Source organism: Berghia stephanieae, chromosome 1, assembly GCF_034508935.2.
Source record: "Berghia stephanieae isolate SIO BIC M18660-M18661 chromosome 1, UCSD_Bste_1.3, whole genome shotgun sequence".
Classification (NCBI taxonomy): domain Eukaryota; kingdom Metazoa; phylum Mollusca; class Gastropoda; order Nudibranchia; family Aeolidiidae; genus Berghia; species Berghia stephanieae.
Genome location: NC_088360.1, coordinates 40,453,807 through 40,478,806, shown reverse-complemented (window position 1 = coordinate 40,478,806; position 25,000 = coordinate 40,453,807). Strand labels below are relative to the sequence as shown.

At 35.5% G+C, this 25,000-nt stretch overlaps 1 protein-coding gene across 22 annotated transcripts in view; it reads left to right on the top strand.

Annotated features, from left to right (window-relative positions):
* Window positions 1–25,000, top strand: part of LOC144974431 (cytokine receptor-like) — a 178,862-nt gene that overhangs the window by 82,486 nt on the left and 71,376 nt on the right. For 21 of the 22 annotated variants that reach the window (XR_013645760.1, XM_078917417.1, XM_078917560.1 and 18 more), the window contains one exon: window positions 2,075–2,236. The gene's annotated coding sequence lies outside the window, so the exon portion shown is untranslated. Of the gene's footprint in view, window positions 1–2,074; window positions 2,237–25,000 lie in introns of those variants that run through there. The other variant, XM_078917332.1, reaches the window with a different exon arrangement.

Here is a 25,000-nt window from a genome sequence, read left to right as displayed (position 1 = left end):
GCAATGAACGGAACGAAACACGTATAGCCTTAATAAACGGGCGGATAGAGCTTTGTGGCAATTTGGATATATAAACATCCGAGATTGCTGCAATTTCCGGTATCATCGTCGCCATCAACATTATAACATCGGTCTGTAATTTGATTTGACTCCACCTTGCCGGTTCTTTTTCAGCCCATCTTTTCATTCTTTCACACGACTGTGATGTCATCACTGGAAAAAAAAAATACAAACCTAGACCGCCCTTCACTGATTAAACGCATTAGAAAAAAACAAACTTTAGCTGGGATATATATTTTTTTCACCAGAAATATCGACAGATTACTTAATTTGTTAAATAACTTAATATTATGGCTTCAAACTGGAAGTATACATTTTAGAAGTAATGAAGAAAAAAAAATGATAATCTTAAGTCATCGATACTTGAATACAAAAATAATTTTAGAATTGAGACTAAATGGGAAAATATGTTTTGTTAGAGTAGGGTAGTAGGGTGGTTCTATCATTTTGCTAAAAAATTGCTTAGATGGAACATTTCATGATTGTTAAATAGGAATAGGGAACAAGGCTGTCGTTTCATTAGCCTCACTTAGACGTCTATATTATATAAATTTAAAAGTTGGGTTTAAGTATTAACATTTTGTCTGTGCTATTTTATTATCACTATGGTTGCAATCACGGTATTAATGTGAGCATATAATGTATTAAGCCATATAATATATTATATATATATATATATATATACATTATATATATATATATATATATATATATATATATATATATATATAGTCCAGAGTCATTCGGCCCATGGAGCCAGGGTATATCCTGGTTCCTATAGCGTGAAACGGTCAATAGCAATTGCTCCCTATCCTTTGGATAGGACGCTAGTCTATCGCAAAGTACTTTCCGCCAAATCTAACAGACTCAGCTACTAATTCACTGCGGGTGGACAGGGAAGGGGTGTGTGTCAGAAATAGTCTCGACTGCACCCGGGATCGATCGCGGTCTTTTTGTATGTGAAGCGAGTGCTCTACCAACTGACTATCGCGATCCCCATTATAAATATATATATATATATATATATATATATATATATATATATATATAGAGAGAGAGAGAGAGCGAGAGAGAGAGAAAGAGAGAGTGAGAGAGAGAGAGGAAGACAGAGAGAGAGAGAGAGAGAGAGTGTGAGAGAGAGCAGAGTGTACGTTGACATAAATCTCTTTAGCCGGAATAATATAGCAAAACGGAACAAAATACAGAATGATGGCAAAGTGTCATTTCTATTCACATACAAATATTTGCCATCCATTCAATAGACCCGTGTGATAAACAAATATTATTTATTTTTTGGTTATTTATTCAGTTTGTATTCATTGCTCATTCGGATTTGTTGCTCTATTGATGTTCTTGTCCCATGGGATAGGGCGCAGGAATGCCCAAATTGTAATGCAACTGAAGGGAGATACCAATGCGACAGAATAATGCTTATTGTTCAAAAGAGCAATGGTGTTGGTATCTATGTCTCGTTCATGAATTGTTCATATCATGTGCAAATATATATGCATATTTATATATTATAGTATATCCTCATAGTCCGCGTACCAATTTCTCAGCATATATTATATATACATATAATCATATATACACATATACAATAAACTTTATATAATATTTTAAGTATAATTATGATCAACTTCTACAATTTTTTTTCGAGCATTCGCTCTCATCACTTCCTGATTGCTCCAAACAATATTGTAGAAGTTGATCATAATCATACTTGAAATATTTTATAAATAGCTCCTTTTATCGAAAAGTTGAGCACTATTATTTCATGGTTTTCGTTTTGTATATATATACATAGTCACATTTCTTTTATACTTTAATCACTATTCGAAGCCTCAAAGCTTATAACCGTTCCATCTTCCACCCCCCCCCCCCCCCCCCCCCCCCACCCATGTTCTATTTTCTGCCGATATATCTTTATTAAAAAGCAATCTACTAATTGATCAATATCTCATGGAGCCTCTCTCATAATCAAAATAATGAACGCTTTCTCGTCTCCTTTCAGATAGACAGCTGATCTGATAATCTGATTTGAACAGTGGACTAGCCTCGCGGTTTCTTAATCCTTAAATCATTTATTGATGATGAAAAGGTCGGATAATATTGTTCTGGATGGACACAATGCTTTGATATCAGCTCAGTAAAGGATCTATGTAAACCATATTAGGTAAGTACAAAGCAACTACTACTTTGCGGCTATGTGGTTTAGTGGTATGACTCTCATATTCGGATCGGAAAGTCCTTGGTTTGAGACCCGCTCTGAGCGGTGCACAGTTGAGTCCTTGGAAAAGGCTATACTCGCATCTCTCTCCGTAGGCAGGTAGGTGTAAAATGAACACCCGGCCGTCAACAGTGTCGCCAAAAATTGTAATATCCCTTCATATTTCGTCCTACATGTTTAATGTTGCAGCTGGTCAGGGATCCCTTGTAAAGCGCTTTGAACACGTTATGTGGTGCACATTTAGTGGTTACCGCGTTATATTTTCAAAACGGCACCTAGTTATGTAATGATTGTATGCGTTTCTCTAAAATACGTCGTGTACTGTCAGTTATTTTATTTTTCTTTGCCTGGAAAATTGTGCATGATATTTGAAACCAATACCCAAAGCAGCGACATATATATTTCTACAAATAATTATTTCGTTTAAACGATTAAGCGAAAATAAATCATCAAACCTCAGTGCGATAAGAATGCCTATCTTCCCCTATTAACTCGTTAATTATATTAACTGGTTTTCATTTTTAGTGACATTTTTAATGAAATTATAGACCAGTAGCAGCCAAGTCGAAAGATTAGTCTTCTATCTATCTATCTCTCTCTCTCTCTCTCTCTCTCTCTCTCTATATATATATATATATATATATATATATATATATATATATATATATATATATATATCCATCTTTCTATCTATATATCTATCTATCTATCAATCTATCTATCTATCTATCTCTTTTTTCTTTCTATTTATCTCTCTCTTTATATCTCCCTTTCTCTCTCTCTCTCTCTCTCTCTCTCTCTCTCTCTCTCTTTCAACATCCTTTTGAAAAAAACCCACAAGAGGTAACCCTAAAATCCACGAAAAACTATTTGGCTCATCAGATGGCGAGGACAAAAACTACACGCTACACTTCCATTATCAACCCTTGTGTTCTTTGTTGTGCCAGTTCCAAATTTCTGGGTCAAGAGATGTGCCTGATATTCGAAAATGTCCTCATGACCTCTTCTCTTTTTGTAATTTAATCGCCGAGAATGCCATTGTTTGTTTTGGAACGATGTCATCAGATGTCTGATCCGCCCAAAATTAAATTTTCAGAAAAATCTAAAGACTCATCTTTTCCAGAAATATTTATCCTAGGCATTTTCTTATTGATGAGTATAAATTATATGTTTTATTTTTGATTCCATTTTGTTGAATGTCAATTTCATTTGGTAAAACTTGCATAGTTAGCGTGTGCGACTGTTGTGTGTGTCTGTTTGGATCGGTACGAGTTTATGGTTTGACAAGTATATTGTAAAGTGCTTTGAGACTTCGGCATTTAACGCTATAAAAGAACACTTTATTATTATTATTATTATTATTATTATTATTATTATTATTATTATTATTATTATTATTATTATTATTATTATTATTATTATTATTAATATTAAATAAAACAGGGTGCGCAAAGCTAGTATGTAGACGTGAGAGTTTTGATCCGCCGATCGTGAGAATCGAGACTTCAGAGGTTTGATCCGCCGACCATCGAAATATAAACCATTAAATTGTGACCCACAGCCTAAAAACGGCATTATCCCAGATTCCGCTGAATGCTTGAAATTGAATATAATATTATATGATAAAATATATAGGACTTTAGTGGGGTTTATATGCCTTATTGTCAACACGAAATATATATTTTTTTAAGAAACCAAAAACTGACATCTTACATAACATTTTAACGTTAATTTTGTTGTTGTTGGTTTCGGGTAAAATCTGACACATATCGTATAAAGATTGTAAGTAACTAAACTACTCTAAACGAATCTTTTACAAGTCATATAAATAGCATATATGCTACCTTTTACGTAAGGTAGATATTATAATTATAAGACTTTTAATACAATAACCAATATGGTGGTGTAATTTGTTCAAAAGTTGTGCAACTTTAAACTTTGAACTCTTATGGTGTCTTTTCAAATTAACCAGTAAATTGTTAACCAATCAAAACATGGAATTTGTGACACACTTTCATTCGTGCTTGGACTAATAGTTGTTTATTTCTAAATAGTAATGTGAATGAAACCTCTCTCTCTCTCTCTCTCTCTCTCTCTCTCTCTCTCTCTCTCTCTCTCTCTCTCTCTCTCTTTTTTTTTTTTTTTTTTTTCTCTTACTTTCTCTCTCTCTCTCAACATCCAGAGAGAGAGAGAGAGAGAGAGAGAGAGAGAGAGAGAGAGTGAGAGAGAGAGAGCTCGTTTGACGAATTTCGAGTTTGGAGCGGTCAGTTAGTCAACAATAAGAAAATCACGCCAAACAACGGGTCTGGCTCAAATTTTGACACACAAAAAAAAGAGAGGACGGGTTTTAATTTCGTACAACTTTCGATGGTAAAAGATAATAAAAGTTATGTTTTTATTTCTTGCATTTTATCATTTTAAAAATATTTTTTAAAGTTTAACTGCCGCGAACTCAATTTAAAGTTATACTAAAAGAAAGATCTTTCTTTCACCGTTATTTTTGAACCACTTGTGAATAAATCCGTTCATCGGCGTAGTTCAACCTCTGTAAAGAGTGTCAAAAGGGTATAATTTGGCTATCAAAATACCGTAATTTTCGATGAAAAGTGTCAAAAGTGAACTTTTATTTTCAGCAATACTGATCAAACAAATTTTGATATTCTTAGAAAGATAAATAATAACACTTTTAAGAGAGAGAGAGAGAGAGAGAGAGAGAGAGAGAGAGGAGAGTGAGAGAGAGAGAGAGAGAGAGAGAGAGAACTGCCGCGCGGTTATGTGTGTAAGTCACGTGCGGCTATGTGGTCTAGTGGTTTGACACTCGCGTTCGGATCGGAAGGTCCTGGGTTCTCAGGTGTTAAATGAGTAACTGGCTGTTAACAGAGTTGTCTTTGTCCGAAAAAAATGTAATATCGCCTAACAGGCGTCATGTCCGGTCCTACATGTTAAATGTTGCTTTTGGCGAAGGACCCCTTGTAAATCGCTTTGAGCACGCTTAGTGGATATTGCGCTATATAAAAGCTCAATTTAATTTTATTTTGAGTGTAAGTCAATATAATATGCATTTAAAAAGCCAGTCTTTTGACCATGTCATCGAATATTATTATAAAAATGTAACCCATTATATCAAAATGGTATAATGTCTCGGTGCTGGAAATTGACTTTATAGCCACAGAAAAACGAGCAGATGTTCTACTCTTAATGGTGGAGAATAATTTATTTATCTCATTGTGCAAAACTCATTTTATGATTTTCATCCTATATTTACTTTCAGGTGTTCGATTTCATCCCGACATAATTAAATTAAATTGAGATTTTATATAGCGCAATATCCACTAAACGTACTCAAAGCGCTTTACAAAGTATCCCTGGCTAACAGCAACACATAACATTTAGGACGGGACTTTACGCCTGCTAGGGGATATTACAATTTTTCGGACAGAGACAACGCTGTTAACTGCCAGGTTCTCATTATAGAGCTGAGTACCGGTGAGAGAATGTGCGCAAAGAGTCTTTTCTCAGGACTCATCTATGCGCCGAGCGAGGCTCGAACCCAGGACCGTCCGATCCGAAAGCGAGTGTCATACCACAAGACCACATAGCCACACCGTTTTGAGGCTGTGTGTTACAAATGAAAAAAGTCGAGTCTCTTCGCCAGTCACAACAACCAGAATTTCGCAACACTCGCCCATACACGCTTCAATTATGCCTTTGATTGCAACGTTCTGCCACTGTTGATTATTGTGATTCTCATTACGTAACCAATTTTTACAGGCAATTTACCATGGCAATCGCTGGTGATTCAATAACAAATAAACGCATTATAACGGGGGGAATTTGCCATCAGTGACGAGCGAGACTCGGCCATCCGTGATTTGAGCCTCTGTGATATCGGATACTCTTGTGATGTTTTCATCAATGATATCGTGGATGTCGTTTGCTATATGTATATATTTAAAGTATGTGAGATATATATATATATATATATATATATATATATATATATATATATATATATATATATATATATATGAAAATAAAAACCATGAAATAATAGTGCTCAACTTTTTGATTAAAGGAGATATTTATAAAATATTTCAAGTATAATAATTATGATCAAATTCTGCAATATTGTTTCGAGCACTTCCTGATGAGAGCGAATGCTCGAAACAATATTGTAGAAGTTGATTATATTATACTTGAAATATTTATATATATATGAACAGATCTGAACTGTGTGAACTTAAATTTTAGTTTCATCTGGACTGTTAGGAGGGGGGGGGGGGGTGATATTCACGTGCGATCATTGTCCACCATCCTATCATTGATCACAATCACAATCGCTTAACTCCATTACAGACATACACTGTGCTGCTAAACAATCCTATCTGACACGTCGCCGCCCAATGTCAATTATTAACAGTCCAGGGAAAACAGAAAACAAATAAACATATTTTTAACACACATGAAGACTTTCAAAATTTTATTGTTCTTAGCATTTGTTAAGATTCAGGAAATTGCATAGTATAGAAATAAACATCGTTGCAATTTTTAAAAGACATTCTGAATAGGCAATCAAATAATGAAATAATAAATGTCATTTAAAAAATCCCCCAAAACATAAGCTACTGAATACTGAAAAAACGCAATTATATTCTGGGTTTAACCAATAAAAAAAAACTTTCCTTTAGGTAATAAATAATAATCCTCAACTTGGCTCAACATTATTGATTTGAAATTTCAAAAGTCATAGATTAAGAATTTGACAAGTTGAAGGGCAAGATGGCCGAGGGGACAAGAGATTATACCGGCGAGACCCAGTTTCTTGCTCGACTTAAGCATTTAAGATAATCCTTGAGCAAGAAAAAAGGCCCCCATTGCTCTTTTGCGGCGCTGCATTGCGGCTGACATCTAGATTATCTCGGTCTTAAGTCAAATTTTCTTAAAGGGTGAACGAAGGAAGTTTTATCTTATTGATCGTATTTCAATAGCATCTCTTATTCATGTATATGAAGTGACTTTGTCTTGCAAAATGTGAAAAAGATATTTCATCAGTGAACGACAGCATATATGTCTGAATAACATCACCTCGAAACCGTACAACACCTCCAACACATGTTTGAAAATAGCGGAAATGCATAATTACAACCAAAATGAAATAGAAACCCAACATAAGGAATACTTGAAATCTTTAAAACGATGGAAGGTCGAATAGCGAGAAAACAATTTCTATTTCTAGAGGAGAGAAATCAAAACCGGAAGCATCAAATGCAACCTTAACATTGCCGTGCTCTGTAAAATAAATCGCATTTTAAAAGTTTGGCCAGAAAAAATTAAACAAATTTTACAAATTTTGGCCACAAAATTCGTTCTTCAATTATCGATTGATCAAAATGACCCTGACCATGTCAATAACTCTCAAATCTGGAACTTAATCTTAAGCTCCAGTGTTGAGAGTTTTTGACAGGATGAGGGTCATTTGATCTACCGATATTTGAAGGACGAGTTTTGTGGCCAAAACGTGTAAAAGTGATAGGTGTAGGTGTTTTTTCAGAGAACATCCATACACTCCTTAATAATCATAGTCCTAAGAAAATTTACAACTTCAACACAATGATCTTAAACCGTAAATCAATTATGAAGAGATGAGATAGAGCGATGCTTTCTTCCTATAATACCTTGTATCATACTTCTTTTTGTCTTGCTCAAATGATTGATCTCCAATATTTCACCTCTTTTTAATAACAAATAATTAACTTGTTTCCTGTCTATTTACAATACGATCATGTAGATTTTTGACTAGGAAATTCTATACGTTCTATATTGGCAAACTGTCTAAAAATAGACTTTGAATCTAGAATTTTGATTCTAAAATCTGACTCATGGTCTCAAACCAGTATTATGTCGGGATGAAGTGGTCGAAGATTACCCCGGTTTCTATAACGTGAAACGGACAATGGCAATTGCTTGCTATCCTTTGGATAGGACGCTGATGTATCTCAAAGTAGTTTCCGCTAGATCTAAGAGACCCAACTACCCATTCACTGCTGGGTAGACAGGGGTATCAGAAAAAAAAACAATCTCGACTGCAGCAGGGATCGATCTTGGTCCCTCTGTGTGGGAAGCGAGTGCTCTACCAACTGAGCTATCCTGACCCCCATGTCGGGATGAAGCAGATGCCTGAAAGTTATTTTAAAATGAAAATGAACAGAAATAGATATCACGTTTGTTTGTTTGTTTTTTGTTGTTTTTTTTTTTTGTTTTGTTTTTTTGTTTTTGTTAGTTTTTTTTTTTTTTTTTGTTTTTTTGTTGTTTTTTTTTTTTTTGTACTTAAAGACATTATATTCATTTTCCTCAGTAAAAAAAATAAAAACGTAATCCGAGTCTTTTATTTTTGACGATAAATTCAATTTTTAGCATCCAAATCAATCCGACATATTACCGTTTTGAGTCGGTGGGTAACAAATGAAAAACTGAACTGGATTCATGTGTGAATGCGCACAAACAATCGTTCTTTCCAGTACATCTATTCGTGGATGAAGCAGCATCCCTGAAAAATTGTGCGGATATGTGGTCTAATGGTACGGAACTCGCTTTCAGATCGGAACGTCCTGGGTTCGAGCCTCGCTCGGCTCTTTACTCACATTCTCTCACCGCTCAGGTGTAAAAATTAGTACCTGACCGTTAACAGCTTTGTTTTTGTCCGAAAAATTGTAATATCGCCTAACAGGCGTCATGTCCCGTCCTACATGTTAAATGTTGCTGTTGACCAGGGACCCCTTATAAAGCGCTTTGGGCACATTTAGTGGATATTGCGATATGTAAAAAAAGCTCCAAAAAAGTCTCAAAATCTCAGAGCAACCAACAACCGGACAATCTTCCATATTAATTTAAAACGCGACCAGTTTAAAACCAATAAATAGATTTTTTTAAAACTAAAAACAACTTGAGCTTTTACATAGAGCAATATCCAAAAACGTGCCCAAAGCGCTTTACAAGGGGTCCCTGACCAACAGCAACACTTAACATGTAGGATATTACATGACGACTGTTAGGCGATATTACATTTTTTTCGGACAGAGACAACGCTATTAACGGCCTGAGTACGGTGAGAGACTGTGAGTGAATAGCGTTTTCCAAGGACTCAACTATGCGCCTAGCGAGGTGCGAACCCATGACCTTCCGATCCGAAAGCGAGTGTCATACCACTAGACCACATAGCCCCACAGCGCCATCCCAACACACCTAGGTCAATCTTCATCACCTGAAGCTGCAACAATTTAGGATTGGATTGGAATGAAACAAAAACTAATTGACACGTAAAGATATTGTAAAAATGGACGGAAAACAGTCCTAAAGGAGGGAAATAGCTAACTACCTTCATTAACCTAGGATCTGTCATTTTATGACAAAGGTCGTTCGGTTCTGTCATTTTATGACAAAGGTCCTGTCAATTCAATGTCAGTTTACTTGAAATCTTACACGATGCCCTAATGCTTGACTGTCGATGATTTTGTCTCAGGATAAGAAACTAAGTCAATGGTGACAAATCAAGCCAATAATTGTGTTTAGTTATCAGACCTGCAGATACAATGCACGTCAGGACAAAACGGAATGACGTTAGGGAGTTGTCAAAATTGACAAATTTACGATCCCTGTCACTTGAAAATGATAATTGGAATATTCTTTTAATGGAATTCACTTTTGGCTTGATTTGTTCAACCGTTGGTTATTATTTTTTTGTGTAGCGTTTAATAATGCCCAAGCGAAATGTTGCACTTATATATCATTGTCCTTGATAAGCGTGTCTAAATATGTTCATAACTATTTGTTGTCTATAAACGTTTAATATATATTATAATATATATATATATATATATATATATATATATATATATATATATATATATAATATCCCCTTAAACGTTGGCATGAACGATCCTGTTTTGTAATGGGCGTTTTGAAAAATACAATTATTCGTAATACGCGTACCATTGTGAAGAATATAGGTATTAAAATGAACCTCTGTGGTGTAATGGTAGCACGTCTGGCCGGAAATCAGGTCTGAGGTTCGATCCCCACTCGAGGTCGACTGATTTTTTGGGATTTTTTTTCTTGGATTTTTCTTTCTTCCTTTGTCTGGCACCTTTCATATACACTTGTTCAGTTAATTATTGGCGTGTGGAAATATGAAATGGGGAAAAAAATATCTCTTTTTGATGCTATGCGTTTAGCTAAAATACACCATCCGCCAGCCTGTTTAAACATACCAACACACATTTCTGTGTGTAGCCTTTAACGTTTATAGACTGATCTAATTTGATTTAGTGAGAACTAATCATGAACAGGCTGTCTAAAAATAAAAACAAAGAGCTGAGTGACGTCAGCTTCGGATTGTTCGGGAATGAGTGAAGTTTTAAAGGTATTTTGAGCATGGTGAAACCATGCATGTATATTTATTTTATTTTTAACGATCTGCGCCACTGACACGCCACCCCCCCCCCCTCTCTCTCTCTCTCTCTCTCTCTCTCTCTCTCTCTCTCTCACTCACTCTCTCTCTCTCTCACTCTCTCTCTCTCTCACTCACTCTCTCTCACTCTCTCTCTCTCTATCTCTCTCTCTCTCGCTCTCTCTCTCTCTCTCTCTCTCTCTCTCTCTCTCTCTCTCTCTCTCTCTCTCTCTCTCTCTCTCTCTCTCTCTTTCCCATCCCATTTTCCAATTACCACAATTCCAGAAAAAGCAGCCACTTCAGTAAACACGGCTCTCGTTTTGTTCCATCAGTCAGAGCCCTTTGTGCCGGTGACAACACGGTCTTTTTTTTTCTATTGTACTGGACATGGCCATGGAAATACCGTGTAATTATTCAGAAGCATTGGAGCCTTTTCCACCAGAATGGCATTTTTGACTTTCGGTCTGTTCTCGTCAACCACAGCAAATTGGACTTCCGGATTTCACCGTGTTTATTTCTGTTGGACGTTTTGCAACCCGTTTTACTTTACATCTCACGTGACTTCAGAGACACTCCGATTTTATCATTGTAATAATTTCTACTGATAAATGTTAATACCCTTGGGTTTTAAAAATGAAGGGAAGGATGCAAGGGTACATTATGAACAAAACGTTGAATTTTTCTACTGCGTATCAAGGTATTTAAATGGGAAGTCTTCTCAATACAAAATCTGAGAGCTTAGTATTCTTTTCCGTTTTCTTTATCGTTGTCTTTCCTTCGGATGTGCTTACTTTATTATCACTTTAAAAGCGTGTTGATTGGTTACTCGAGGTTAAATCCATAAATAACGTTTTATCAAGTTTAGTTAGATGGTCAGACGGTATACCCTTTGTAATTCAGGTAGTATATATATATTTGGAGTATAACACATGAATGTGAATATTAGTTTCAATGTTTTAGTGAAGATATGAAAACGTGTGTATGATACAGTGCTAGACAATTTGTCACAACGTTTATTGTTGGGGTTTTAGCCAGTTGTGATCTTTGTTAAGCTTATTAGTTTACTACGGTATTGGTAAGTTCGTCTCTTGGGTTAAAATAGGTCTATCTACATATTCACTTTCCTCAATACTTGTACACACTTCAACTTCCATGAAAAAAAATCACATTTTTAACATTTTTGGTCAGAAAATTTGTCCTTCAATTAGCGATCGGTTAAGATGACACTCATCTTGTCAAAAATTCTTAAACCTGGGACTTTGTTAAAATCCCAGGTTGAGAGTTTCAGTCAAGATGAGGGTCATTTTAATCGATCGACATTTGAAGAACAAGTTTTCTGGTTAATTTTTTTTTAATGTAATGGGTTTATCTTTTTCTCAGAAGTCCTCCTAACTCTTCTGGCAACCCATAATAATCCTGAAGTACTTACTTGGTAGAGAGTAATTTTATTCAATCGATTAGCTTTTTTCCTACCACTAGGGATTTAAAAAATTTGAGACGTAATTACATTAATGCATTAAAACCAGACATTCTGTCGATATTCTCTCCAATCCGTCACTAGCTTTTCCTAAAATCGTTTTTTTTTTCTCTGTCTCTTTCATTTTATGTGTCGTGGACTTTTTGCAACCGGAATCTGTTTTCACCGCGCTTCATGTTTGAACAAATAATCATAATTTAAAGCCATTTTGCCTGTTCGTTTTGGAGCAAACTACAAATATTTGACGTGCAACTCACTTCATTGAATTCCATATGTAGAACGGTAATATTTGTTAAATTGACGAATTGAGACACGTGAAAATTAATTCTAGAAATACAATAATCCATGTAAATATTTATGAAGTAGATTACAGATGACGATAAAATTGATAACAATGTCTTTAATTGTATCAAACCAATATTGTTCTACCTCACCCAATAAATAGTAACGCATAATGATATCAAATAAAGTAGATAATAATAATTTGTGACGTCAGATTATCAAGCGTTAAATTTCATTAAAACTAGAAGTATCATTTAAACGATTCTGATTATTCAAAGATGATAAAATCGGAATAGATTGAAGTGTAGAATAAATAATTTCTTACTGTCTTACGTGCTGGAATTTGAACTTTATTCTTAACGCGCAATTAATCGCAAACTCGTCTGGACCACGTCTGGAATTCCAAAAGTAAAGAGTGAAAGATTGTATTAATCTCACATTTCTGGTCATTTAAACAAATCGAAATTACTTTTTAGCAGATGTTACATACCGATACACCGTTTTGAGACGATTAATCACATATTTCAAGGGAGTTCTATTGTACATTTCAAGCTTTCAAACCTTCTAACTTTTGTTCTCTACAGCATAAATAACACAATACCTGAGGAATGCTGTTTGTATTAGCTTTAACTTCATGGTAGAATGTGAAATAGAGCCGGTTCGAATGACAACAATAATGTGAACTATTTCTATCATTATATACACACACACACACACACACACACACACACACACGTACAAAGGTACACACACTGACACATTTGGATAGACTTTAAGTGAATTCAAGACAAAGGCGCAAACCGCTAGCCTAAGGATGGTAAACATCGTACAAATAATTTCCTCGGGAATAATTTCAGCACGTAATCAAATACTAGATATCTATATGATTTGGGCGAGTCCGTGATATAGCTTAATATTTGTTGATGTCATCAATCTAAACAACTTGATTTCATTGTTGCTCTCTCTCTCTCTCTCTCTCTCTCTCTCTCTCTCTCTCTCTCTCTCTCTCTCTCTCTCTCTTTCTCTCTCTCTCTCTCTCTCCGTCTCGCTCTCGATTTCATACACTCTCTCTCTTTATCTCTCTCTCTTTTTTTTCTTCTTTTTTTCGTTCTGTCTTTCTCTCTCTCACTCTCTATTTCACATTCTCTCTATCTAAGTGTGTGTGTGTGTGTGTGTGTGTGTGAGTGTGTGCGTGTGTGTGTGTGTGTGATTGAGTTTATTAGGGAAACTTGTCTATATAGCCACAACAAAATAGGGAGGATACATTCATCAAATTCTAATTATAAAGGTGATTTAGCTGTCGTTAAATTATCTCATTAGACTATCATTGCTTGATAATTTCCATTCAGGATCAATAAAGTATATCTTATCTTTTCTTACCTTATCTTATCATATCTTCCTCTAATATTAAAGATCAAAAGTTGTCCTTGTAAAAGACTTACGGTTCATGAAGCCGCAGTTTATCTCGCTTTTCTTGCAGCACGCTATTACTGTGACACATTTTGCTACCACTGGACACTGTCGCTGATTACTCACCCTCGAATTACTCATTCCAACACATATTAAGCCCTGTTGCCCGTTGTTGCTGATTGGACAAATGGCTCCGACGGACGCATGAAAATCCCACCCCGTATTGTTAGAAATACAATCTTAGAGACACGATGTGTACTGTCTATTCTGCCATACTCTGGAAAACCCCATATTAAAAAATTTGACCAGAAAACTCGTCCTTCAAACTATATCGATCGATTTAAATGACCCTCAACTTGGCAAAAACGCTATCGAAGTCCCGGGTTGAGAGTTTTTGCCAAGATGAGGGTCATTTAAATCGATCGATATTTGAAGGACGAATTTTCTGGCCAAGTTTTCAAATAAGTGTTTTTCCAGAATACGGCAGTATTAGGACACATACTTGGAAGAGACAAAAAACATTATTCTAGCAAACAAAGTGATGAAAGCATATTTTACACTATCGGGTCAAGACAAATAAATATCGAGGCAGATCAATATAAAACAAACAGAAACATCCACATAATACTAGATACTTGAAGCGCCTCCATAATCATGATAGTTAAGGTCGGGGTCGGACTTACAGTCCCTTGCAGAAGACGGAGACCAACAAGCTGCCGAGGCGTCCCAATCAGTTGACTAGGAGGCAGATAGCAATAAGACAGTAAGTTTGTTTGATTACGATTTGAGCGTGTGCTAAATTATAGGGGTCGGTAATTTATCCAATCGCTTAATATGAAAGTGAGGTCGGAATGAAAGGGAAGCGTAAAATTGAATTTACAGCCACCCCCCCCCCCCCCCAAAAAAAAAAAAATAGAGATTAAGTTCATTTTCATTTCGAGAAGATGCATTAAAATTGCTCAGTAGCAAATAACTAAACTTGTATATTTCTGATCTGTCTTAATTTCAGATTCATGTTCCCACTTTGTTGAACTCCGATATGTGTAGACGATGGGTTACATAATCAAATACTAAAAAATAATAATTTAGCAGATACCACGATTCTAGGGAGAGAGGGGTTGAGGCGTTAGAGGGAAAGGATTAAAATTCTAACACCATCCTGACTGTCGATATGTGTCTATAGAAAAAGCCTGAAAACTTGCGTGACAAACAAACACTACAACTTGATCAATAATTTGAATAAAATATTGACGCCATGGTTGATGAGTCAAGCTGTTTGAAATCCTGATTACGCCTTATGGACGCAGAATCGCGAAAGGAATCGATAGTAAATTCAAGAATTGATTCGATTTCAAATGTAGACGACATTAGGAAATGTCACGTCACATTCCTCTCCTGCTCTTCTCCACAGCCTCCCCCCCCCTCCCCCCACTCCCTCCCTAGCTACTACCACCACCCCGGGGCCATCTTTTCTTTTCCTCCTCCTCTTTCGCCCGTCTCCACTTCTTCTTCTCCCTGAATATATTATCAGTTTTATGTTTCATCCTCCCTCCCTCTCTCTCTCTCTCTCTCTCTCTCTCTCTCTCTCTCTCTCTCTCTCTCTCTCTCTCTTTCTCTCTCTCTCTTTCTCTCTCTCTATCTCTTTCTTTTTCTATTTCTCTCTCTCTCTCTCTCTCTCTCTCTCTCTCTCTCTCTCTCGCTCGCTCTCTTTCTTTCTTTTTCTTTTCTCTTCTCTCTCTCAGAGTGTCTGTCCATTAATTATCTCTATCTTTTCATATCGTTATTTATCTATTGTTCTGTCTATCTACATACCAATTTAGTTTATCCCTTCATTCATATAGATAGTTCGAAGATGACGTCACTTTGTTATTGTTTTTGCCATCCGCGTTTGTGAGTTGTTCTCACTAAACTGTATTAACCAGACTATAAAAGTTCACGGTTACACAGAGTTTGTGTGTTGGTCCGTTATACTTCCGGATGGCAATGTTGTGAACTCCTTGGCCAAGCGCATTCTATCTATATTTTTTTTCCTTCGATTGATTTATTTATTTATCCCTCAATATTTCTATCATTTAAGTCTGTCCATCTATCTCATTTAATTATCCTTTCATCAATCCTCTCTCTCTCGCTCTCTCTCTCTCTCTCTCTTTCTCTCTCTCTCTCTCTCTCTTTCTTTCTCTCTCTCTCTCAACAAAAAAAAATCTCCCAATCAACGTTTTTCTTCTTCCACCCTTTCATGCTATATAAATTTCCAATATAAAATAAAAAATTAAAATAACCCCCCCCCCCCTCTCTTCCCACCACAAACACCCTCTCTCACACACAATCACACTCGAACTGTCATCTCCTTCCCATTATTGTTGGTGAGTGATGGTATGACTCACTCCAGTTCTTACTCAGGTATTGATGGACGTCCGGGGTGGTGACGGAAATTCCAATTTAATTTCACGAAATACTGCCATACTCCGTCAAAAGACATTTTTTTTTCTCTTCATTTTTGCATGAAAACTTTTATTTTAAAAAATATCGATGGACCAAATATATATATATATATATATATATATATATATATATATATATATATATATATATATATATATATATTATATATATATATATATATATAAATATATATATCCCTCAATTTGCCGAAAAGTCCCAAACCTAAGACTTTGAACAAAGTCTCAGAATCGAGAAGTTTGATCACTTTTATGGTCATTTTGTTGCTCAATTTTGAAGTTAAAGGCGTCTGACTAAAATGTTTTTAAACATTGTTTTTTAAAGAGTACTACAGAATCAATGGTCACAGCAGCTCAGTTGATAGTGCACTCGCTTTACATGCAAAAGGACCGAGATCAATCCTGGGTAAAGTCGAGATTTTTTTGTTTCTGACACCCCCCCCCCACTGTCCACCCAGTAGGGGTTGGGTAGCTGATTCTGTTAAATCTGTCAGAAAGTACTTTGTGATAGACTAGTGTCCTATCCAAAGGATAGCAAGCAATTTCTGTTGTCTGTTTCACGCTATAGAAGCAGGGATTAACTCCGGATCCATGGGCTTTATAGCTGTGAATTACTTTCTTTTTTTAAAAAATGTTAATTATTAATCGATCTTTGAAATAAAAGTTTTCTGACTAAAAATTTAGGAGGGTGAGTGGCAGAAAGAGGACAGAGTGATCGTGGAAATTCTTGTCCCGACGTGTGCATTAGGTAAGGCACATTACCCCACTCACTCAGTTGTGAATGAATCCCGGGCTATGGCATGACGGATATTGTGAAGATTGTTACAGAGAGACGACCAACAGACGAATCGTAAAATATGAAATTGTAAATGGTTTCCAGAATACCTGTTGGGGGATAATGAATCATCATGAATGCATTAAGCAGGATATATTTCTGAAATGCCTATATAAATGTTCATATATCTTTTATGTATATTATACTTGACTTTAAACTGTTTTGTCAGCGTACTACAGTATAGTCTGTCATCAAATAGAAATATCATTTGTAACCAATCGTATAAAAGCGGTAATATATCGGGGTGAACCAGGTACAAAAAGTATGTTTTTGTTGTTGAGATCACCAGAATAATATGCCTTCGTCACTTTAAGAAACTTTTTTTTCTAATCTGCCTTACTCTAAAGAAAAATAAAAGAGAAAAATTTGTAGCAGGAACTTTTATCGATAATGATGAGAAATATAGGGTATGGAGAAGTGCCGCATGAATGGCTCAAAGGCTAGTGTGAATGCTCGCTGATCTCTCTTTCTCTCTCTCTCTCTCTCTCTCTCTCTCTCTCTCTCCCTCTCTCTCTATCTCTCTCTCTTTCTCTCTCTCTCTCTCTCTTACTCACTCACTCTCTCTCTCTCAGCCAGGGGGAGGTTGCCGTGTCAGTTTGATCCCAAGTTTGGCTCTGACAGCGTGATATGTTTATTCTCTGTTTTTATCTGGCACTTCAAAATTATTTATTTCTTTATTCCTCATCAACTGAAAAAAAATCATTTTTTAAAAACATTTTGCCCAGAAAACTCGTCCTTCAAATATGGATCGATTAAAATTATTCTCATCTTGGTAAACACTCCCAAACCTGGGACCTGGATATTTTATAGCAAATTTAGAGAAAATTATATAGATTTTGTACTTTAATCTCTTCTCCTCCCCTTCCCCCCACCCCACCCCCGCTGATTAAATGTTTAAATTGCATTAATACATAATTACTATTGTCTCTCCCCCTTCCCCCATGAAGACCAAAGAACGAAACGCTATATGATTTGTCTCGTTTCTATTAATATATGCTTTTTATACATTCCAGTATAAAAAAGTAAAAGTAGTCTTTTTTTAACAGTGAGGCCCCTGGAGGCCTAATTTCTCCCGGTTTTTATAGCGTGAAATGGAAAATAGTACTTGATTGCTATCTTTTGCATAGGACGCTAGTCTCTCACAAATTACATTCCCCTAGATCTATCACCGTCAGCAACCCAATCACTGCTGGACGAAAACCCGGGGGGGGGGGGGGGGGGGATTAGAAGGAAAAAAATTCTGGAACTGCTCCTGGGATCGATCTTGATACTTCTTGATACCTGATGAAACAAAATTGGTGTAACCATAATCTGCTAATACAACTACCGTTTGAAGCGAATGTTTTGCCAACTGAGCCATCTAGACCTATTACATACCAGTATATTTTTTCTTGTATTATTGTTGTTACTTTTGTATTATTTTGTCTGTCTACTTGTTCACATTACTCTCACCTTTATAAACGAGTAGGATGAATCATCCAAAATCATTACTCACTACCGACTCGCTCATCTTGTCATTGCTTCAAATAAATGTCCATTACTTAGGTGAGGATCACATTAGCCTGGGGGATACAGTACTAGGTGCGACCTTTTGTACGAAGAAGCAATGAGACCACATCTTCATCGCTGATTATCATGTGAAGTGGTTTTAGGAATTGGATGTAGCCTACATCTTTTCGCCATTACACACACACACTCTCTCTCTCTCTCTCTCTCTCTCTCTCTCTCTCACTCACTCTCTTTCTGTCTCGCTCTCTCTCATTCTCTCTCTGTCTCTCTCGTCTCGCTCTATCTCTCTCTCTCTCTCTCTTCTCCTCCCTCTTCTCCTCTCTCACTCCTCTCATTATTTATATAATCCCTCCTTTTTTGTTCCCATTATATCTCGAGGAAAAAAGGAATAAAAAAGGAAAACCCAAAAAGAAATAAACGAATTGTAAAACAACTAATGCGAATGCGAATGCCCAATTAACAGAGCATTGATTGAGCATATTTATTTTTTTTTAATGTTTCACATTGTAAAGTTTAAATTTACAAATGTGATTAAAAGAGCTGACAAGGAATTTTCTCTCTACTAAGTTGTTTTGACTTTTGTTTTTTGCTTTATTTTTCGTTTGGTTGTTTTGTTTTTTGTAGTTATTTATTTATTTATTTATTTTTTTATTTTTTTTGCTTTTCTCGTTTTTTAAATTCCTTCTCTCTCTCTCTCTCTCTCTCTCTCTCCCTCCCTCTCTCTCTCTCTCTCTCTCTCTCTCTCTCTCTCTCTCTCTTTCTCCTTTCTTTTTACAAATGCTATTTAGCAGGGGACAAGCAAAAGTCAATATGAAGATTTCTGTGTAAATAACCTTGAGTTTTGTCAAAACAAATTGTATTGATTGAAGTGAGAAAACGAGCGAAAAAATATCGTTGAAAGATTTATTCTCAAGCCTATCTGATGGACGAGACGAATGATGACTAAATGTTTTGGATTTCCTCGTACTCACGTTAAGTTGACATAAATTGGACGAAACATGAATATTTATATACCTACTCAATGCTGGGTACTCAGACAAACTTCAATGAAAAGTAAATGTATAATGAAGTAAAGTAGTGTGTTGTTTGTTTACCGCTTGTTTATGATTGCTTTTTTTACGGTGGTTCCGATAGCCCAGTTGGTAGAGTACTCGCTTCAAAGCGAGGGTATCGATCCTGGTTAAATTCGAGCGCCCCCCCCCCCCCCTTCCCCCTGTACACCCGTATTTGGGTAGTTGGATCTATAATATGATCTTATGAAAAATACTTTGCGATAGACTTGTGTCCTATCCAAGCAATTAATTGTTATTGCCCGCTCCGTTTAACGGTATAGAAACCAAAATAAACTCATGGGCCTTATGCTCTAAGGAACCATCAATAAATTATAAGTTTTTGTGTTGTAAGTACATTTTAGTTTTTGAAAACATTTGTTATTCCAGTTTTCGACTCAATTTCTTGGTGAAATTTTGTCAATTGTACTGTTGTTAGTTTTATGTGCTATAATTTGTCTTATCCGACGATATATTGAAGGCCTACAGTTCGATGATATCTTTGTTGTGCTTTCCCCTGAAATATCTAACCAACTATGGTTATCTGGTATTATGTCGGAGTGGATAAGATTCAGAAAAGTGAGTATACAGTCAAACCAGTTAGAAATAAGAAATATAACGATATATGAAGTTTAAAGCGAATAACGGACGATTTGTCCTGTACGAAAAAAATGAAATATAATTGTCTGCTATGGGAGTAAATTAAGCCTTAAGTTCATTCTATAGACTGAAATCCTAGGCATGCAATAAAACCAGATTTGTATTTGTTTATTCATTCACTTATTTATTTGTTTGTCTATTTGTTTATCAAATATTATTGAGCACGTTTAGTGGATATATCGCTATATATATATTTTTTTTTTTAATCTTAAAAAATCTCAAAAAGCCCAACAATAATTACAAAATATAATATTGACGGCGGAGAGATGACGATTTCCAGGAAATATAGCGTGACATGTTAAGTTATTCAATGATGGTTATGTCAAGGTAAGTGTAGCCGTTTGGTTTACAATAACGTCTAAAGATGTCATAGAATATGTCTGTGGTTCTCAAAATTGACTGGCACTTAATTACAAAAGATTCGTGAAATTTGCTTCATAGATAGGAAAACAATTCTTCTTCTTCGTCAAGTACCAAATCTGTGCCAGACATCGGTGATCGTGGTACGCCATTCATCTATCTGATTAGATAACCTCATAAAACTAATATTACTCTTCTCTTTCTTTGTCACCCAGCTGTTCAAACATTCAAATAAGTTTTTCTTGGTCTACATTTACTATTTTTACCTTCTATCTTTCCTGTGAGAGCAAGATGTTCAATACATTTATGTCGATTTAGGTACCCTAAAAATTGCATTTGTCTTTTTCTCATTGTACGAATTAATAACATTTTAGTTTCAGCTTGCTCTATTAGTTCTTCATTAGATTTCTACTCTGTCCATGAGATTCTTAACATCATTCTAAGAAATCACATTTCTACTGCCTCCAGTTTCTTTCTAATGTCTTCAGTAATTGTCCAGGAAAACAATTAATGTTTTATTTTATTAAGAACTTATTACTCTGCTCGGGAAAAAGGCAAACAATTCGTGGCTTGAGGTTTTTATTCTTCTATTTTTACGAATGCTGCTCCTAAACATAAGATCCAAACTTGCTCTTTGGCAAATTTTTAAATATTTTAGACAGAGAAATTATAAGTATATGTCCCCTTAATACGGAATCACTCGGTCTTACTAACCCTTTCAGGCCAATAAAATCGCTGTTGTTGAAGACGGATGAGGAGCTCAATGAGAATGTGTCCTTGTTGAAATAGTTTTATTGATTTTTCTTTTTTAAGTATAATAGGAATGTATTTGAAAACAATGCGCTAATTCGGTTGTGGCTGGTTTTGCACATAATTTGTTTGTTAATTCTGTAGAGAGAATGAAGATGACGTCACTCAGGTCTCGCTCTCAGTTATTGCTTTTTGCCACCCGCGTTTATGAGTAATTCACACTAAACTGTATTAACCAGAATATAGATAGTATGCACTTGGCTAAGAAGCTCACAACATTGCCATCCGGAGGAATAACGGACCAACACACAAAATTATGTGTAACCATGATCTTTTATAGTCTGGTTAAAACAATTTCGTGAGAATTACTCATAAACGCGGATGGCAAAAAACAGTAACGAAGACCATAGTGACGTCATCTTCGTTCATGGTTACACATAGTTTGGGTGTTGGTTAGTTATACTTCCGGATGGCAATGTTGTGAGCTTCTTAGTCAAGCGCATACTATCTATAGAAGGAATAAAGTTGACGTCACTCGGGTCTTTACTATTGTTTTTTTGCCACCCGCATTTATGAGTGATTCTCACTTCACTGTATTATCCAGACTATAAAACTTCTTGGTTACACAGAGTTTTGTGTGTCGGTCCGTTATACTTCCGGATGGCAATGATGTGAGATTCTTAGCCAAACGCATAATATCTATACCCAGTACCAACCCATACATCAATTAGCCATTTGTTAGATGGCACGTCATAAAATATAGTCCTGTGACACGAAGTGCCAAGTTCAAACCAATTATAGATACTTTACTCTTGATACGGATAGATTGGACACACAAACATACAAAATCACACATTTACTACACATACACACACACACACACACACACACACACACACACATACATAAACACAGACACGAGTGGATGGCATTATATATTTTTATGGTCTTAGTTCTGGAGATTTCCTCGTTTGATAAGAGTGATTTGTTTGGTCCCTCCATTTTTATCCAACCCACATCTCTCTACTTATCCATTTCAAACCCCACTCTCTCTCTCTCTCTCTCTCTCTCTCTCTCTCTCTCTCTCTCTCTCTCTCTCTCTCTCTCCCCTCGCATCTTTCTCTATTTCTCTATTTCTCTCCCTCTCTTTCTATTTTTCTCTCTATCTCTCTTACACTTGTTTCTAACAATATCTGTCAATATGTTTATACATTTATGTAACCATTCCATTTGTCCGTCTATTCATTATTATTATTATTATTATTATTATTATTATTATTATTATTATTATTATTTATTATTATTATTATTATTATTATTATTATTATTATTATTATTATTATTATTTATTATTATTATTATTATATTATTATTATATTATTATTATTATTATTATTATTATTATTATTATTATTATTATTATTATATTATTATTATTATTATTATTATTTATTATTATTATTATTATTATTATATATTATTATTAATATGTATTAGTAGTAGTAGTAGTAGTAGTAGTAGTAGTAGTAGTAGTAGTAGTTATCCTTTTCCCTCTCTAGCTATGTCTCTATGGCCATCTATCTTATTTTTATCACTACACATTTTTAACTGCTGTCTGTGTTTCTATCGCCGGTGCACTTCTCTCTCTCTCTCTCTCTCTCTCTCTCTCTCTCTCTCTCTCTCTCTCTCTCTCTCTCTTTCTCTCTCTCTCTCTCTATCTTTCTTTCTCTTTCTTTCTGGCTCTCGCTCTCGCTCTCTCTCTCTATCCCTCTTTCTCTCTCCTTCTCACTTTCTTTTTCTCTTTATCTCTCTTTCTATTTCTATTTAACTATTCAACAATATTATACATAGATATGTACAAAATAACTACACTTGTTATGAAAATGTTGCTGCTTGAAGCTCGAAGGAAAAAAGTAACGATAAGTATTGAATTGTAAGCTTCAATTTACAATATGTCTTCGTCTAATAAATTGAAGCTTATAATTCAAAACGAATCTTTCCTTTTTCTCTTGTTTTGAGTCAATTTAATTTATTTGAATGTTAAGAGACGAATTTGGAAACATACACACATTTATATATATATATATATATATATATATATATATATTATATATATATATATATATATATATATATAATATATATATCACAAAATGATTAATATCTTTAATATATATGAGCTAAATTTTATCAATATGCATCCACAATCCTAAAAGTATGACAATCCAATTAACTCAAGTTGGGCTGCTCTGCTTCGGAACTGGAGGAAAGTTCGACGCAACAAAGTCAGTACCGCGTATGGCCACCACGATTTCCAATCAGTGCTTCGACATGTCTTTCTATAGAGTTTATCTTGGGGTTTATGTCACTTTCTGTGACGTCATTCCATTCTGCCTCAGATCAACAATATTCCAATGCTTGTAAGCATTCCTTGCTTGGCACTGTTGTTCCCTCGTAGGTTGTTAAAGGAGATCTCAGAGGTGCTCACTATGGTTTACAGCTGACCACTCGAGAACAAAAGTCTTATTCTCAGTTAGTAAAGGTTGCAAAGAAGGCCTTCTCACTCTGAGTCCGGCAGTTGCAAGTCTTTCTATCAGTGTCCAAATTGAAATAATGTTTCCCACAGCGATGTCAAAGGCACAAGAGAGGGAAGTGTCGAGCTATTGTTCAATAAACATTGGCCTTTGTTACTCGGGGTTGATTTGTTCGCATTTGATCCCTCGCAAGCCCTTTCATTGTTGAACTTTGCGAAGATAGAATAGCAGGTAGCTCTAATATATTGAAAAGCTGTGCAACCTCAGTCACTGGCCGTTTAGCATGATTATGGCCAAGTATAAGGGCCCTCTCTTCGAGGCTCAGTTTTCGAGAGTAAAAGAATTGAAATCAAATTAATTACGAAATAGTTTCACAAAGGTATTCTTTTTTGCTTAAAACAACAACTGACATGAAAACAGGAGAAAGCAACATGAATATTTTCAATCAGAGCACGTGCGTGTGAAAAGGTCCTGTTTCGAGAATGTAAGAATACATGTGTGTGGGTCTCCATCTATCTATCTATCTCTCTCGGCCGTGCAACTTTGCTATCTCAAAGAGTATTTTTTTCGTCAAATGTCGTGACCTTTACTATCGATTTCCACTGAACTTTGGTTATTTTTAGTCAGCGCGACGTGCCCGACAGTGGATGCTGTCCATATAATTGATATCAATATTTTAATGACCAAAACGTTGTTGCTTTTGAATCGTCTTTTGTTTGCTGGATTTTTCTTTTTTTCTTTTTTTTTTTTTTTTTGGTTGGAGGATGGGTTTGATGTTTTGTTTATTTTTGTTTGTATAATTAGAACTTAGAGTCCAAATTATTATTTTGTTTGTCAACCACAACAAAGGGCTTAAAAAATATGAAAGAATGTACGCCATTTGGAAAATCGTTTTGGACATATTCAAATTCGACGATTTCCTTGTGTAGTGCTGCATTT